Genomic DNA, 4,686 nt, shown 5'->3' with positions numbered 1-4,686 from the left:
TCCCAATGCATCACTTTTTGATTAATTTCTGATTGCCATATAGATATGGACTACAGTATGCATGTCCTTGACACCAAGTACAGAAAAAGCTTAGAAAAGTCATTTTATCAAAGTTCAGTTCAATGAGAAAAAAACATGAAAAAGTGCAAAATATGTACAGTTCCTGGCAGTTCTCACATGGGAGTTTTCTGACTAAAGACCATAAAAGTTTACATTTGTGTAATGAAAGTACAGTGGATTTCACTTCATTGTTATTATACAAGTTTTTGCTTCAAAGTGCTTACTTTATTTAAAAAAGATCAAGAGGGTTGCAGGAATTTTTTTTTAACAACAAATCCATGTCACGTGTCCCAATCTCCTTCTTCCTCTTCCTTTAGTGCAACATGGCGCAGCAGCCTCATCAAAAAGGTCTGATTTCAAAGTTGTTCCTGAAACCTCACCTACAGCAGCACTCTCGGTGTCCCATTAGGGGTGGCTCCTTTTTTCTTCTGTAGCCAATTCTGAACTTTTCGAGATTTCACTACTTTCATCCTCACCTCAAAAACTTCATGGATGGCCTTCCGAAAGCAATGAAAATTATAGTCAATAAGCCCTTTTCTTTCAAAGCTTTCCTCTCTGACAAAGCAAACGAGAGCCAGGAACTTTGTCACCTCTTTTAAATAAAGAACTGTTGTATTATTCAGCTTTATAATGGCTGTTGATTCCTTGTCGTAGGGGGTTCCTGCTCCATCTTCTTTGAGGCCATAAAAACAAGAGATGTCGATAACCACATCTATCATATCACAGCAGAGCTCGTAAGTTTGCATATCCACTGGAGTACTATCAGTTGCAATATAAATTTTACTGACCACATCAAATAGAAATGCCTTTTCAATTCCAGAATTTGAGATAAAGATGTTTAGCAAATTCTCCAGAGTTGGGAGCTGTGGAATCAGTTTCTGAACCACCTTACTAAAAGCTTCAAATATTGAATGATCATATATGCTTGTCAGATAAAAGCTGAGGTGAATTTTTTCTAATCCAGCATCTGCAAGGTCGTCGTTTGCCCTCTGGTGAATATCTCTTTGGGTTTCAATTTTGTGGTCACCTGACAGACCATCCACATTATGGATAAACACCGCGAAGTTGATGTCGGTATTCATTTTGTAGGCCCTGGTCACCGTGAGGTGCAGCCTGGCCAAGGCTTCCATGTAACCGTCCTGGGAGTCGATGACGAATATGAGTGCTCCTGTTCCCCTGAAGATCATCTCGTAGTCAAAGGTAGGGTCAAAAAAGTCAATCTGTCCAGGGAAGTCCCAAATCTGAAAATTGACAAAGGAGCTGTTGGACACGTCTTCCCGGCAAATCTTGTTAGTGCTCTCCAGGAACAGGGTTTCGCTGGGAGACATTTTGTGAAAGACGACTTTCTGGATGGACGGCTTGCCGCTTCTCCTCAGCCCCATGAGCAGGATTATCGGCTTCACCTCCGTGCTGAAGGGATCGCTGAAATCCAGAACTCCCTCCTCCGTCCCGCTGTCCGGGTCGGCGTCCGAGGAGTCGGGCCCGTCCCCCGTAGTCCGCTAGCCCCACCAGCTCATCCTCCTCCTCCTCCTCCTCCTCCTCCTCGTCCGCGTCCTGCACCTGCGGTTCCCCAGCACCTGGCTCATCGCGCCCACCAGCCGGCCGTCCCGGGGGCGATGGGGGTCCCGGGTGAGGGCCGAGCCTCCTCGCCGGCCGCCTGCAACCTATTTCTGAATTGGGGTTTTGTCCGAAGCTTCGCGGGAGCCGGCGGAAGCGGGGCCGCGCGTTCCCCGCGGCGGGCGGCGCCCAGGTCCGGGTCCCGCGGTTCCCGGCGCGCCCGAAGCCCCCTCCTCCGCCCCGCCTGCTGGCGGAGGAGTCAGAATGAAACATTTTTTAACTTCATAAAAGTTATCTACCAAAAATCTATAGCAAGAACTTTTTAGTGGGGAAAGCATATACACATTTCCCAGAAAGTTGTAAACTAGACAAGGATACTGTCACCACTATGTTTTACTACAGTATAATGGTTTTGTTATAATGCAAATTTTGAAAACACAAATTTGTTTCAACATGGTTAATATACAAATACAATTTGAGTATAACATGCATTTTGTGTTTACTTACGCATGATTTCATCCATGAGAAACAGTAAGTGAACACAGGAAAGCATACTCAGCTGAATTGAACCACATAAGAGTACCCCAAACACGTGTTTGAACATAGGACACCACACTCAACTGAATTAAACCACATAGGAATACCCAAAACACCCGTTTGTGTTCACACACACAAACATACACAGACACACTCTTCAAACATCCACTAGCTCCCTCAGTTTACCTTGTGTTTACGAATCACACTTGTTTACATCTAGCATTACAAATTACCCCCTGATTTCAGATAACTCCCCTCCTACCACTTTATAAGACCTCCTAAGCTGCAGCCCTTCCACTGCCCATGTCTGCAAACTTACTTCAGATCTTTTTTCAAGGTATAGTGTCATAGTTATTGAAGTATTTATGTATTTTTAACCATTTAACATGTGAAAATCTGCAATCTCATTTCTATTAGGTTTCTATCTTTTTTTTTAATGTGTCACTTATGAAGTTTTTGAGTGTTGTAACCCTAACCCTATTTTTGTATAAGCCCTGTGATTTTTATTGGAAGATTTTGCATAGCATGGTGTCTTTCAATAATGCATAATCCTTGTTAGAAGAGAACAGACTATACTAAAAGTCCCGGCCAATGCAATGAGAAAAACAAGAGGTATTAAAAACAAGAAAACAAGAGATATTAACACTCTGAGACAGGAGATAAGACTTTTGTTATTTGCAGATGGTATGATAACTTATATAGAAATCAAAAGAGAATTCCCAAACCATTAGGATTAACTGAAGAGTTGAAAAAGGTTGCTGAACTCAATTGAACATAAAAAAAGTCAATAGCATTTCTCGAGATCAGTAATAACCAATTAGAAAATATTATTGAAAATAACATACAATTTATAATAGCAGATAGCACTATAAAGTATCTAAAATTTAATTTAACCAAAAAACACAAAACCTAATGAAATCGTAAATGCTTGCAAAGAAATTTAAAGAATGCTTGAGTAAATAGCAATATATCCTGTATTGTTGTATGCATTTCTACCCAAAACAATCTATTGGTTTAATGAAATTACATTAAAAATTCAGCATTAGTTTGGGAGTAATTAGACAAACAGACTCTCAAATTTACAGGAAAAAGTAGATGTTCACAAACAGCTAAGACAATTCTAAAAAAGAAGGCCAAGGAAGGGTCTTGCCCTACCAAGTTTTAAAACATATTACAAGGTTGTATCATAAATCTAAGATAGATTATTTAATAAATGGAATTGGAAAAGCTGATTTACCATATTTGGAAAATGAAATAAGATCTGTATCTCTCACCATATGTAAAAAACTAACTCCAGATGAAATGCAAAGCTATAACTTTATTAGAAGAAAATATAAGAGAAGATCCATTATTGTTGGGTTTTAAGAAGATTTTTTAAGAAAGATGTGACAAACACCAAAGACAATGGAAAAAGGTACATTTGATCACATCAAAATCCAAGAATCTGTTCATTAGAAGACACCATAGACAAAGAATGATGACAGATTTATTAGGGTAAGATCATTTTCAATGACAAAAACACAATACATAGGGGTCTCAGTCTTATCAGATGAAATGTTCCCTCTCATTGTTTTGTAACCACCCTTTATCATCTTGAAATAAAATTTACAGATAATATAATCTACAAGTAGAGATAATTTAAAATAATCATTATAATGCAATAATTGTTATATCAGGAGAAATAAAAACAAAATAGTGTATAGCAATAATAATATATGTGTTTCAAAACATAAATGTTAGGTCCGAATACACTAGAAGTCATAAGGGAGTGGAAAGATACTTGCACTTATACTTGGAATCACTGGGAATCAGACAGCTACAAATTTTAACTAACATAGGTATATTTTATTGAAGTCACAGATTCTTGAAACTTGTTGCCATTGGTGACCTTTTTTTTTCCAGACAAACCTGGGTAAAATTATAAATAAAAGGGAGTTATATTCCTGAGCAAAGCACAGGACTACTCTGTGCTTAAAATCATCTGAACTTGGAACCTAACATATTTTACATTCAAATAGTTTTGACATCTACATGAATATCTGACAAGACGACATTTGAAAGTCAAGAGATATAGAAGAATATTTTTTGGCCGGGTGTGGTGATGCATGACTGTGATCCCAGCACTGTGGGAGGCTGAGACGAGATGATTATTTGAGGCCAGTAATTTGAGACTAGCCTGGGCAACATAGGCAGACTCTACAAAAAAATTTATAAGATTAGCCAGGCATGGTGGCATGCACCTGTAGTCCCAGCTACTCAGGAGGCTGAGGCAGGGGGATTCCTTAAGCCCAGGAGTTGGAGGTTACAGTGAGCTATGATCTTGCTACTGCACTCAAGCCCAGGCCACCAAGACTCTGTCTCTAAAAAAAATAAATACATAAAATAAATACAAGTATTTTTTGCATGTGTTTTGTGTGTAGGATGTCTAAAATCCTGGCCCTCACCCACTAAAGCCTAATAATACTCTTCAGTCATCAAGACAACTAAACACATCTCCATAAACTTCCAAAATGTCCTTTGGGAGGAGTGCTA

At 39.1% G+C, this 4,686-nt stretch overlaps 1 pseudogene; it reads right to left on the bottom strand.

Moving 5' to 3' along the window:
• Positions 1-299: 299 nt before the first annotated feature.
• On the bottom strand, positions 300-1,890 carry LOC105881037 (ras-related GTP-binding protein D pseudogene; annotated as a pseudogene).
• Between the last annotated feature and the right edge of the window lie 2,796 nt (positions 1,891-4,686).

The sequence above is a fragment of the Microcebus murinus genome, chromosome X, assembly GCF_040939455.1.
Source record: "Microcebus murinus isolate Inina chromosome X, M.murinus_Inina_mat1.0, whole genome shotgun sequence".
Taxonomy (NCBI): Eukaryota; Metazoa; Chordata; class Mammalia; order Primates; family Cheirogaleidae; genus Microcebus; species Microcebus murinus.
The sequence above is the reverse complement of the archived record's forward strand: the minus strand, read 5'-3'. Positions and strand labels throughout refer to the sequence as shown.